This window comes from Ursus arctos, unplaced genomic scaffold (assembly GCF_023065955.2).
Source record: "Ursus arctos isolate Adak ecotype North America unplaced genomic scaffold, UrsArc2.0 scaffold_4, whole genome shotgun sequence".
Lineage (NCBI taxonomy): Eukaryota > Metazoa > Chordata > Mammalia > Carnivora > Ursidae > Ursus > Ursus arctos.
Window position 1 is genome coordinate 9,076,136 of NW_026623056.1, and position 14,176 is coordinate 9,090,311.

The following is a 14,176-nucleotide window of genomic DNA, read 5'->3' on the forward strand; positions in this document are numbered from 1 at the left end:
CTTGAGTAGTGGGAAATAATGCTGGAAAAGAATGGAGTTAATGTGATCCACTTGTCTGCCTCCCTAAAGGAAGGCATCTTACTGATTTGGCCAGTCACTGGCAGCATAGAAAATGGCCATCTTTCCATCAAACATCCTTCTTTTTCTCAATAAGTTGTGTTCATGTTATTGAGGGGTCATGTGGCAGAGAGAAGACAACTGAATTTGGCAAGTGCTCCCTGCATCAATAAATTTCTGTCCAATGTATCATTGACAAGAAGTCCATTAATATAGTCTTGGCTGGGGAAGAAGCTCTGTGAACCTTCTTCCAGCAGGATAGTAGCCCATTAACCATGACACTACAGTCAGTAATTAAAGTAACCAAAAAAAAAAAAAAAATCATGTTATTCTTCATGTGTTCTGCCAAAATTTTTCCCTGTTTTGTACAAAATATTACAAAAGACTTTCTAATTATCTTGTTCAAGTCCACTTGTCCTCTCTCTATGTGTATTAACTTCACCGAGTAATCAGTAGCTCTCCAACAAAGAGTAAATTGAATCAAATGAGTTATAATTTATAAATCTTGTTAGGTCTACTGATTACTGCTTTGTCCCCTAAAGTACACTTTTAATAGTCCATTTAAGAATTTTCCTTGAGACCTTATTGATATGTATTTTTTACAGTCTATTGTTTCATTATTAGAATTTTGAAATTAAAATTAGGAAGTGTCCATTTATATCACCAAAAATATCAGTCCGCCTCTCTCATTTGCAAATGCTCTAACTTTACTGGGTTATAACACCTCAGCTTCAAGAGTCTGCATATGACAGCTAACTTTTTTTGTGACAAATCAATGGGCTGCAATGCTATCAAAAAGCTACTTTATGAATACTCTCCTTTCCTTTCCTTTCCTTTCCTTTCCTTTCCTTTCCTTTCCTTTCCTTTCCTTTCCTTTCCTTTCCTTTCCCTTTCTTTTTCCCTCCCCTTCTCTATTTGTTTGTCCCTTTTCTTTTCTTCCCTTCCCTTCCCTATTTGTCCCTTTTCTTTTCTTCCCTTCCCTTCCCTTCCCTTCCCTTCCCTTCCCTTCCCTTCCCTTCCCTTTTCTTTGAAATAATTTCAACTCACAAAAAATTTCAAATAGAATATTTAATCTCTATGACCTTATTCCAGACTTCTCTCATATTAACATCTTACATAGTATTATAGTTATCAAAGCCATAAAATTAACATTGATGCAGTGCTTTTAAGCAATTATAGACTTTATTCAGATTTCTCCAATTCTCTCTCTCCTCTCCCTCTCTCTCTTTTTTTTTCTTTTCCTGATCCAGCATCCAGTCTGGAATTCCATGCAGCATTTAGTTGCCTTGTTTCCTTAATCCTCTCCAATCTGAAACAGTGCTTCAGTCTCTCTTTTATTACCTTGACTCTTTGAAGAATACTGGCAGTATATTTTGTAGAATGTCAATTGAGCTTGTCCAGTATTTTCTAATGATTAGATTGTGGTTATAAATTTTTGGCAGGAATACTGCAGAAGGAATGGTGTGCCCTTCTCAGTGCATTATATGAAGAGGTACATGTTGCCTGTATGGGTCATTTCTCATGATGTAACCTGTATCTCTTGGTTATGGTGGTAGCTGCCAGTTGTCTTTACCATAGAGGTACTCTGTTTCCCCATTTGTAATTAATAGATATCTTCTAGGAAGATACTATAAGGCTACCTAAATATCCTCTTTCTTATCGTACTTTTCCTCATAAATAATAGCGTTCATCAATGATTTTTTTTGTTACAATTATTTCTATGGTATTTGCCAAATCATGATTTTCTGTTTCCATTGTTCCTTTAGAATCCTGCTTAAATAAACACTTTTATAATAAGAGTAGTCATCCTTGCTGCCTACATTCTTTAACAACCATGAAATGACTAAACATTTGGGGCAAAATTATAAGTCAGAATTCTTAGACTCAGTTGCAAAACTATCAGCGCAATAAATAACGTTATTTACTATATTACTAATGTACTCATAGAGGACTCTCATGAAAAATTCCTTTACAAATATTATGCCAGTGTATTTGTATCATGCCAGTGCCGTGTGTGTGTGTGTGTGTGTGTGTGTGTGGTGGGGTGATGATCTCTTTTTCACATATTAATCTCTATAAAATACACAGAAAATGAAAAGATTCAATTCATTGTATATCTCTTTTTGCCCTGGTTGCTAAGAAGCTCTGATTAACCATACTGACTTATACCACTGGCTTCTGACTCATTTATCCCTTCCTCTTGCAATTATCTTAAGATCTCTGTGTCTTATGGTTTTATTCACATTAAAAAAAAAATAACACAACCCTCCTCAATTTTGTGGGCAGGGAGGGAAAAGGCAGGTTGTAAATTGTAAATAAAAACTACAAATAATAATTTATTCAAAGTGAATAATAGAATCTGACTTAATACCCTATAATACTGTTAAGTAAGTGATTATTAGACAAATTAATATAAATCTATGTCTTTTTCCAATTTTAGGAACACCATTTTATTAATTACTTTAAGGATAATTAACCCCTAAAGAAGGGTATAGAATAATAAAAATCCAAGTAGTTTGTTTTATTTGTTTGTTTTTAATATATACATAATAAACAGAATAGCAGAAGGAACTTTCCTTATGCCTCACCTTGCTTCATCAACTATCTACATTCTACTATTTTTGTGTTGTCTGTACATCTCCTCACACCCCACAGCACCACTTGTTCTTTTTACAGAAGAATTTACGTAAATTGACATGCACACATCTTAACCAGCAAAAGGATGTATCCATGTAATCTCTGTGCCTACTTAGCTATAGTACATTTTTATCACCTCGGAAAGTTCAGAGTCATTCCCCATCACCAGCCCTTGCTAGGCACCAATCTCACTTATCATGGAGTGTGTATTATGCTATGTGCAGGTGCTTGTGCTTAGAATAATGTCTTTGATGTTTGTTCACGGTTCCATGTCACAGTTTATTTTTGGGAAGTATACCACAAGTTTTGTATTGATTTAACTAGGTGTTTTTTTAATAAGAATGCCACGGTGCTCTTCCACAACATATGATCCAAATGGATTATTCAAATAAGACGCAAAGACTTCCTATTAGATAGTTCTGCTCAGTAGGTCTCATCACATATCCAAAAAGTTCTTGATTATGGTAGAATCAGAGCAAAGAATAAAAAAAGCTTTTAAAAAGGATTTCCTCCTATATCACAGAAAATAATGTCTTATCATTGTTTTAATAAAAACAAGCCTTTAGTTTTGCTTGGCATATTAATCACTCTGAGCCTTATTTTATTTACCTTAAAAGGAATTATACTAATAGATGATAGATAGATAGATAGATAGATAGATAGATAGATAGATAGATGATAGATAGATAGATGATAGATAGATGATAGATAGATAGATAGATAGATAGATAGATAGATAGATGATAGATAGATGATAGATAGATAGATAGATAGATGATAGATAGATAGATAGATAGATAGATAGATAGATAGATAGATAGATAGATGATAGATAGATGATAGATAGATAGATAGATAGATAGATAGATGATAGATAGATGATAGATAGATAGATAGATAGATAGATAGATAGATAGATAGATATAGAGATATGGACACATATCTTACAAGATTGTTTGTAAGGAAATGCAATATCTCAAACTTTGCCCCAGACTTAAATAGGAATTCTGAGGGAGGGGCCCAACCGTCTGTATTCTAACAAACTCTCCAGGTGATTCTGATGCAAATGCATGTTGAGACCTACTGAGCTAGAGAACTTTATGCTTCATTTCCAAATCATAGTTGGGCCACTGGGACTACTGACCTAAACTTTGTGACCTCATGTTTCTGTTCTTTCAACTTCTTATATTGCTGCCTTTTATTCTCCTCCGTGTCAATCAGGACTGGGGAATATTTGTGTTCTGGATCCTGGACCCAATTTTTGTACTCCATTAGCTCTCAGTAAATATTGATTGAGTGAATAACATGTTCCTTTAACACGACTACTTGTCTGTGATGATTCTGACCCTGGGCTATATCCAGACTTTAATTAAGCTAATTAAAAAAAAAAAAAAAGTATGTATAATCATGTACCTCTGATGGGTTTGTTTACAAAATACATGGTTTTTCTCCTTAAATGCTTCTGTCAATTCTTTCATACCTAATTCTACCACTCAGAACGGCAGAAATTCTGCTTAAGATATTAGGATGTTAAAAGTCTAATCTATTCTCTTAATTCCTTTGATAATTTATCAAATATGTCAAAGAGTAAGTGTCCAAAATATCAGACTTCATCCTAACTACTTTCACGAACTTGCTACAAATATTTCAACTACATTAAACTATGATCTAAGCAAACCTCATTCCCTAGAACCATCTAATTTTAGAATTCTAAGAGGCTTTATGGTTCATATAGGGTTCATATCATTTTGAGGCACAAAAACTTGATCATGTTAGCTAGGGGCTCATGTAGATGACAATTAAGAACTGACATTTACAGTAACTGGTCATAATTATAACACCAGTGATCAGTTATCATCAAAGATATGCTTAACTTAAGATCAATTGGTTTTGCTCAAAACAAAAAGGGAATCAGAAAGCTATGGATGAGAATAAATATAGGGAGGTAAGAAATGGACACCTTTAAGGAGTATATCATTTAGTCTATGTTGAAATATGGAAAAGAATATACTTCCCCAATTTGTAAGCTTCCGATTGTCTGACAACCAGACTAGAAATGGTTTTAGTAGTTAGAAATCCTTTTCTTTCCATATTTTTTAAAATAATTTATCTTCTGAAACCTCTGCTGGCTATAGAGTTTATTTTAATTTTAATACCATCTCCAGATAACTGCCTTCTAATCTATGGACAGCTAGTTAATTGAAATCCAAATTTTATTTTGTCTTGCCTTAGACTTAATTCTCCTTCTACCCCATTTACTGAAATCCATCCTGATTTAAAGTTTTGTGTATATGTCCCTCTCGCTGTTTGTTACAATCCTGTGTTCTCCCCCCTTGTTCCTTTGTTTTACATTCTGGAGAGCAAAGTTGTTTCCATGGTTTTACTCTAGGAAAGTGTATCAAACGACACAGTTTATTTAATATTCCCAGTGTTACAATTCAGTGGATCTGTGTGTTGTTTACCTGCTGTCTGTTCAACATCACTTCTGCCAACCAAAACCACTCAAAGAATAAAGAATATCACTGTAATTTGTGACAAGTCTTCTCCAGGTGTTCTTGGTCCAGTTACCTGGACAAATGTCGGAAGACTGACTTGAGTTGGCACTAAATCAACTGAGACTGTGTTGAAGTATTCCCTGACTAGAATAGCAGGAAATATAAATATGTGCCTCGTTGTCAAAACAAAGTGTTAGATATTCACAGCATGAAATGCCTTGTCACTTTGTTCGGAAAAAATAAAGTGTCTGTATTTTTATTATTTTACTCTAACTGGTGGTTCTTGTATGTGTCCTGAAGGCTTCAGATTGACATGAAATATTGTCCAAATTGGTCCTAAGAACCATTTGAAGAGTGGCTCATTGTGAAGCTGATTGTTTTTCAGTAAGTTTAATTTGCAACAACGTGAGAAGATAGATTGCTTAAATTCAAACTGCTCCTTTCAAAAATCTAAATTTTGTTTTAAAAAATAATTTTAGTTATGTAAGTTTTCTTGGTTCCAAACAGGGAAATTTATAATTGATTGCTGACATGTCTAAGATTACAGCCCTTTAGAGAATATTTTTGAATGATTATTGTTCATAGACAATATGTGTGCCACATGGTTTGTTACTCATCAGAATGTTCTTTACTTATTATTGTGCTCAGAACTATTTTAAACTAAACACATACTCTATCAGTTGAGATAATCAGTTTGTTACAGAATCAAAATTTCCACAAAAGTGTATGGGGATTCTAAGAAGATGATAAAATCTACTGCTTGAAAAAATGATTTATCAGTAAATTTCTATCACAACCAAGATAAGAAGCTAATTGAAACAACAGAAAAATTAGTTTTACATTTTTATAGGACTTTGTATGCTTTATCTTATTAGATCTTTCAATAGGACAGCTTATATTGTCCCCATTTCTAGATAAGTAAACTGATACTTAGAGAAACTGAGCTTTAATCAAAGTGACCAGACTAATATAACCTGCACTTAAATTCCCTAAGTTGCCTAACTTCTAACCTAATGGGGGTTCCACTAATATTATCTTGCATCAACCACAAAATTTAGGTAAATTAGATTTATGAAAATAAGAATTGCATTTGGTGTGACATCAGACAAATGATAAAATTTATTTTTTTAATTTTTTAAAGATGTATTTATTTATTTAATTGACAGAGAGAGAGAGTCTGAGCAGGGAGAGTAGCAGGCAGAGGGAGAGGGAGAATCGGGCTCCTTGCTCAGCAGGGATGGAGCTCAGTCCCAGGACCTTGGGATCATGGCCTGGGTCAAAGGCAGATGCTTAACCGACTGAACCACCCAGACACCCTCAAATGATTAAATTTAATACTAAAGAGCATTTGGCTTTAATTGTTTGTTTTCTCCCTACTTTTAACGCGTGCTTAAGTGTAGTGTTGAAAATGAAATATAAAATATAATGGTAAAATTATAAAGCTTGTCTGCAAGTTTAGACTGTATCAATATGACATCAGAACAAATTTGGATCGAATCATATGCAATTGCCAATATTCTTCCAGAGTATCATTTTCTACTCTTATCTACAAAAATACAATAATTATAAAATAAATCATTACAAAAGAAATAAATTGAACAACTAATTAACCAGCCGAAGTATGTGGGGGAAAAACAGTATAACGACAAAAAACCTATTTTTCAACCACAAAATAATATAGATTATTTTAGTGGAATATATTCAAAACCATCAGTTCCCCAATTTTATTAACCTTTTTATTTAATAGCTTTAAACTGTGTAAAATACAACCATCTGATTATCTTTCTCAAAGATACAAATCGTTGTTCCAATCATGGTTACAACCCACTTTTTCAAGGTACTAGAGTAGTTGAGCAAACAAAAGCAGCTGAAATTGCATAAAAGAACAGGAATATGCCTGAGAAATAATAAATCATGCTGTACAACACATTTTTTTAAAGATTGGGGCACGTGGATTGCACAGTGGTTACATGTCTGACTCATGGTTTTGGCTCAGGTCCTGATCTCAGAGTGGTGAGATGGAGCCCAACTCTCCCTGCTCAGGGGGAGTCTGTTTAAGATTCTCTCTCCCTGGGGCGCCTGGGTGGCACAGTGGTTAAGCATCTGCCTTGGCTCAGGGCGTGATCCCAGCGTTACGGGATCGAGCCCCACGTCAGGCTCCTCCACTATGAGCCTGCTTCTTCCTCTCCCACTCCCCTTGCTTGTGTTCCCTCTCTCGCTGGCTGTCTCTATCTCTGTCGAATAAATAAATAAAATCTTTAAAAAAAAAAAAAAGATTCTCTCTCTCTCTCTGCCCCCTCCCCCCACCTCAAATAAATGAATAGATCTTAAAAAAAAAAAAGGATTCATTTATTTATTTGAGATAGAGAGTGAGAGTAGGAACTGGGGGAGGAGCAGAAGGAGAGTAAGAGAGAGAGAATCCTCCCCCCGCCGAGTGCAGAGCCCCACACAAGCCTCCATTCCAGGACTGAGATCAGGATCTGAGCCAAAGTTGGACACTTAGTGGACTGAGCCACTCAGGTGCCCCCACAACACAATTAATTTTACTTTTCCCAGCCAGTTTTCATTCTTTCATATCTGTTGTGGTCAGGACCTATAAACTACAGTAGCAGGAGGTCTTACTGTTGACAAACTTAAGCTAGTTTAGAGAAAATATCATTAATAGAACTAATGTCAGACATAAACTTTAAAAAAATCACTGTAATCTGTTTTTAGGGTCACTCTCAAATGATAAAGGCAATATAAAAATAAAAGTCATCTTTTTATTTCTGAACTATTCATTATGAAGAGTGAATTTTCAACATGTTGCAAATTACATTATGAAAGTATCAGACAGGATTCTCATAGCCTTATATATTAAGTCTCAGTGTTTTAAGAAGTTGATTTCCAAATCAGCAATTATAGTGAACTCAAAAGTATTCTTTGTTGATGTCTTTCAGAAAATAGGGCATGATTTTCTGTTCATTTTTTCTTTTCTAGTTAGTGGCAGAAAATAATCCATATTATGCCAAAGGAATATGAAAATTAATACTTACTTATTTGGTGGCTACAGAAAAACTTTCTATGTCCATTTTAAATGTGACTCTCTGGCTTTATTTTCTAAGTAGGTCAAGGTAATTACAGCTTTCATTAACTCCTTTTTATTTTTTTCCACGTTTCAGCTTTTTGATGTATACTTGACAAAAGCTCAGTATATTTGAGGTATACAACATGATGAGTCAATGCATGTACAAATTGTGAGGATCCCTACATTCCTCACCTAACATATTTATTTATCTTCTTTTTATTTCTAATTTTTTCTTGAGAACACTTAACTTTTACTCTCATAGCAAATTTCAACTATATAATACAATGTCATCATCTATAGTCACCATGTTATACATTAGATCTTCAGCCATTATTCTTCTTAAAATTGAAAGTTTGTACACCTTTCCAGACTCTCCCTATTTCTCCCACTTCCCAGGCCTGGCAACCACCATTCTACTTTGTTTCTATAAGTCTGTAAGCTCAACTTTTCTTTATTTATCCTTTCTCCTCTTCCTCCTCCTCCACCCCCTCCTTTTCCCTCCCTCCCCTCCTCCTCCTCCTCCTCCTTCTTTTTCTTCCTCTTCTTTATATTCCACATATAAATGATACCATATAGTATTTGGCTTTCCTAGACTGGCTTATTTCACTTAGCATAACGCCCTCCAGGTTCATCTAAGTTGTTGCAAATGGCAGGAATTCCTTATTTTTTTTGGTTGTGTATGTATACCACAATTTCTTTGTTCTTCGTCCATTCCTCTATTGACTGGCACATAGGTGGTTTTCATACTTTGGTTATTGTGATTAATGTTGCAATAAACATAGGAATATAGGTATCTTTTTGAGGTAGTGTTTCCCTTGCCTTTCAATACATACACAGGAGTAAGATTGCTTGGTCATACAGTAGTTCTATTTGTCTTTTGTTGAGGAACTTCCATGCTGTTTTCCATACTGGCTGTACCAGTTTACATTCCCACCAACAGTGTACAAGGATTTCCTTTACATCCTACCAGCATTTGTATCTTTTACTTTTTGATAATAGGCATCCTAACAGGTGTAAGGTGATATCTCATTCTAGTTTTGATATGCATTTCCTGGATCGTTAGTGATGTTGAACACCTTTTCATGTACCTACTGGACATTTGTATATGGTCTTTAGAAGAATGTCTATTCAGGTCCTTTACCCACTTTTCAATTGGATCCCTCCCTTCCCTTCCTTTCTTTTTTTCTTTCATGAATTTTATGAGTTCCTTGTATATTTTGGATACAAACTCCTATCTGATAAGTGATTGGCGAATATATTTTTCCATTCCATGGGTTGCCTTCTCATTTTGTTGATTGTTTCATTTGCTGTAAAGAGCTTTTTAGTTTGATGTAGTCCCACTCATTTATTCTTGCTGCTGCTGCTTCTTTCCTTCTCCTTCTCTTTCCCCTCCCCCTCCCCCTCCTCCTCCTCCTCCTCCTCCTTCTTCTTCTTCCTTTTTTTCTGCTTTGCTTTTGGGTGCCAAATCCAAAATATCATTGCTGATACCAGTGTAAGGGCTTACCACCTCTGTTTTCTTATAGGAGTTGTACAATTTCTTATGTTCAAATCTTGAATCCACTTTAAGTTGATTTTTGTGAATGGTGTTAAGATAGGGGTCCAGTTTCATTCTTTTGCATGTAGTTATCCAATTTTCCCAACACCATTTATTAAAGAGACTATCCATTCCCAATTGTATATTCTTGGCTCCTGTGTCCATAATTAATTATCCACGTATGCATGGGTTTATTTATGGGCTCATCTGCTTTTGCCAATACCATACTGTTTTGATTACTATAGCTCTGTAATATAGTTCCAAATTGGAAAGCATGCTGCCTCCACCTTTGTTCTTTTCAAGATTGCTTTGGCTATTTGGGATCTCTTATCGTTCCATACAAAGTTTAGGATTGTTTATTTATTTCTGTGAAAAATACCATTAAAATTTTTATAGGGATTATATCAATCGATAGATCTGTTTTGGTATTATGGGAATTTTAACAATATTAATTCCCCTAATCCAAGAACATGGGATATCTTCATATCTATTTGCATGTTTTTTTTTTTTCTATTTCTTTCAAGTCAAGGTCTTATGGTTTTCAGTGTGCATATATTTCACCCTGTTGGATAAATTTATTCCTAAATAATTTATTCTTTTTGATGCTATTGTAAGTGGAATTATTTTCCTAATTTCTCTTTCCAGTAGTTCATTGTTAGTGTACAGAAACATAACCAATTTTTGTATATTCATTTTGTATTCTGCAACATTACTAAATTTGTTTATTCTAACAGATTTTTGGTGGAGCTTTTAGGGTATTGTCATCTTTCATCACTTCTTCCTTTCTGACTTGGATTTTTGTCTTTCTTTCCTAATTGCTCTGGCCAGGATTTCTAGTGCAGTGTGGAATAAAAGTAGTCATCTTGTTCCTGATCTTAGAGTAAAAGCTTTCTGTTTCAGCTTTTCACTGTTGAGAATAATTAGCTGTGGGTTTGTCACACATGGTCTTTATTATTTTGAGGTACTTTCCCTCCATACCCACTTTGTTGAAAGTTTTCATCATAAATGGATGTTGAATTTTGTTAAATGCCTTCCCTATATCTATTGAGATCATATGATTTTTATTCTTCATTCTGTAATGTGGTATATTACACTGATTTACATATGTTGAACATCCTTGTATCCCAGGAATGAATCCCACTTTATCATGGTGTATAATTCATTTAATCTACTGCTGAATTCTGTTAGCTACTATTTTGTTGAGGATTTTTGCCACCTATGTTCATTAGATATATTGGCCTGGGATCTTCTCCTTCTCCTCCTCCTCCTCCTCCTCCTCCTCCTTCTTTTATCCCTGTTTGACTTTGATATCAGTTTCATGCTGACTTTATAAAATGAGTTTGAAAATATTCCCTCCTCTTCTATTTTTTGGAAGATTTTAAGAAGGGTTGGTATTAGGTCTTCTTTAAATGTTTGGTAGAATTTACCAGTGAAGCCATCTGGCCTTGGACTTTTCTTTGTTGGGAGATTTTTTACTTAAAATCATTACTAGTAATTTGTCAGTTCATATTTTCTATTTCTTCATGATTCATTTTGGTAGGTCATATTTTTCTAGAAATTTATCCATTCCTCTACATTGTCCACTTCATTTTCATAAAATTGTGCACAGAAGTCTCTTAGTTCCCCCAGCAATCTCTTTTTAATCTCATAAATTAATAGTAGCCAATAGTATAATATTGAATTTCTTCAGCAATCATTTGTTTCCCAAGTATTTTTCAATCATTTACTGACTTTTAATCAATTACTTTACTTATGTGTCTATAAAAATGCTAAACTGCGTTTGATTTTTCTGTATTTTTCTCCTTTTGCAAATCCAGATACAGTAAAGATGTTTAGTTTCTTTATAGCTTCACTGCAAATTAATTATAAAGTAAATCTAAAGGTTAAGTGGAAATATAGCTTAATAAACCAAGATGTGAAACTACCTATTTGTCAATCTTTTTTTAAGGTTTTTGTTTTTTGAGAAGAGAATGAGTGAAAGCGAGTGAGCATGGGGGGAGAGGTAAATGGAGAGGGAGAAAGAGGATCTCAAACAGACTCCCTCCTGAGCAAGGAGCCCGATGTGGGGCTTGATCTCAGGATTTTGAGATCATGACCTGAACCCAAATCAAGAGTCCAACACTTAACCGACTGAGCCCCCAGGTGCCCATATTTGTCAATCTTCATACGTAAATAGCAAAGTGCAGTAACTGAGGTGCGAGATCTTGTTACATAAGACTATGTATGTTGAAATAGTGAAACTATGGAGGCGATAGAAGAATATGGATGAAATCTTGCCAATTTTCCTAAAAGCAGTTACATTAATACATATAAATTTATTTTCTTTGTTTTTGTTATTTTAAATTTTTATATAATTTAAAGACAGATTGGTAGAGTAGTACAAAGAACTTTTGTTCCTTGCGTGTGTGTGTGTGTGTGTGTGTGTGTATGTGCAAAGTTCTTATCTTTGAACCAAGGGTATACAGTAAAAATATTGTGATCAGAAATTTCTTGGGCTAGTTCTTCATCTTCACCCTCTCTTTAGTGTGGTTGTTATTTATTCAAAATGTATTTGGATTTATTTGTTTCTATTTATATTTCACTTTAAATGTTTATTCCCTCTGTCTTTCATGACTTCTTTTAGTATAAAATAAAACATGGTTCCAAAACTCAAAATTATACAAACGTGAGTACTCAGAGTAGTGTGTCTACCCCCCCAGCTCAAATCTTTCATTTCACTTTACTCATGCCCTAATGGCCTTTCTTGTATTTCTTTTTGTAGAAAATAAGCAGATAAATGTATATTCTCTTATCCCCCCCTTCAATTTTATGTAAAATGTAGCAAACCTTAATACTTATTTGTATTTTTTTTTCCATTGAGCAATTCTAAAAATGTCTCCCTATCAGTTCTTAGAGATCTCCAGTAGCTGGGTTCTCCAGTAGCAGGTACTGAGAGAAAGTATAGTTGGCAGGATTTTTATTAGAGATCAATGCTTGTGGGGAAAAGAGAGCACAAGCAGGATTGGGCAGGGGAAGCGGAACTACAGAACAGTTCAACCACTCATGAGTATATGGTCTGTCAGAATTGTTCATGAGTGGACTGAATGACTAGGACTTTACGGCTCTTCTGAAGCCAGTCTTTGGATGTGTGCTTCCCCAAGAAGGGCATACCACCAGGTGAAATGATTCTCTATGACTAAGGCAAACTCCACTCAGCATAACAGCTGGTGGCTCTCTGCTGATAGTGCTTAGAACATCAGCTTTAAGAGTACTCCCCTTGACAGAATGGCGTATTAAGACATGACATCACTATGCCAACTACAGAAATTTGGTTTTAGCTCCATTCTTAGTCATGAGATACAAGGGCTAATGCTGTGCTGCCTAATATGGTAGTCACTAACCATATGTGGCTAGTTAATTTTAAATTCGATTAATTAAAATTAAATAAAATTAAAAATTCAGTCATATGGGCCACATTTCAAGAGCTCAGTAGCCACACGTGGCTGTTATAGAACATCTCCATGATTAAGGAAAGTTCTACTGGATGAGTGCTACAGAGTAAATGACTAAAGCAGTGTGATTTTATACAAAATTTGGTGATTAACTACTGTTTTAGATCATCCATGAGACTCTTTCTGTATATAATCTTAAGGAATCAAAGATGGTTTGTCTTTTTTACCACTTGAATTATTTAACATCTATTTACAAAGCAGACTCTAAGAACCACATGTTGTGTATGCTCCATGAATTATTTTATGGCTTAGTGTTGAACCAAAACATAGTTGAGTGCTCCTAAAGTAAACATTTTCCATTTCCAGTATCCTCTGAAGGGTTTTTGAATTTTAAGTATGTAAAAATAAATCTTGTAATGCTACTTTAAAGTGTTATTGCATTTGCTTCAAACTGCTGGCATTGTAAATTTTAGTCCCATACAATTTCATTTGAGAGATACATCCTGGATGAAAAAATGTGTTTTACTTTTGTTTTGCTTATCAACAGCTACTCAGTTCTAAATTTTTCAGTGAGAAGTGAAAAAATTAAATCTGGGGAATATTATGGGTTATTTTTGAGAGATAACCATCTCAGTGTTAGACTTTTGAGGAATATAAATGTGGACTACTTTTGTAATAAGCTGAAAGCCAGACTCTGGTACATCTTTTGCATTGAAAATTAACTCTGGTGAAAACAGGTCAGATAATGAACTTTCTTTCCTTGACTCCTGAATAACATGAAGTGACACTACCTATATAGTCACAAAAATTGTGACTTACATGTGTATACCCCATATGATTATGAAATACCCTCATTGCCTTCTACCGGGCACAGAAGCCCTTGAAAGTCTTTCTTTTCCACTTTTCCTTCTCATCAATTCCTCGGGCTTTTGACTTGATAACATTTACAGAAGTA

General features: G+C 34.6%; 1 protein-coding gene across 8 annotated transcripts in view; it reads left to right on the top strand.

The window, feature by feature from the left end:
• NAALADL2 (N-acetylated alpha-linked acidic dipeptidase like 2) overlaps positions 1-14,176 on the top strand; it is a 1,320,052-nt gene that overhangs the window by 879,798 nt on the left and 426,078 nt on the right. The window lies entirely within an intron of this gene.